The sequence below is a fragment of the Eimeria mitis genome, genomic scaffold (genome assembly GCF_000499745.2).
Source record: "Eimeria mitis Houghton genomic scaffold, Emh_scaff4964, whole genome shotgun sequence".
NCBI classification, from domain to species: domain Eukaryota; phylum Apicomplexa; class Conoidasida; order Eucoccidiorida; family Eimeriidae; genus Eimeria; species Eimeria mitis.
The window spans coordinates 1-301 of NW_013573263.1; positions in this window are offsets into that span (position 1 = coordinate 1).

Sequence of the window (301 nt, forward strand, 5' to 3'; positions counted from 1 at the left end):
CTGCATCAGTAGCTGCAGCAGCAGCAGTAGCAACAGCAGCAGCAGTAGCGGTAGCAGTAGCAGCAGCAGCAGCGCAGCGCCGCACAGACAGCAAACGAAGTAAAACAAATTGAAGAGGCACGCAGCCCTCTAGTTGTCCGCTGATGTTTGAAATAACAAGCATGCACGCATGCATGCATGCATGCATGCATCTATGCATGCACGCATGCATGCATGCATGCATGCATACAGACACAGGAGCTATGACTGCTCGGCCAGCTGTGCCTAGCAGCAGTGCAAACGCGAGGAAACGCGTTTCGTT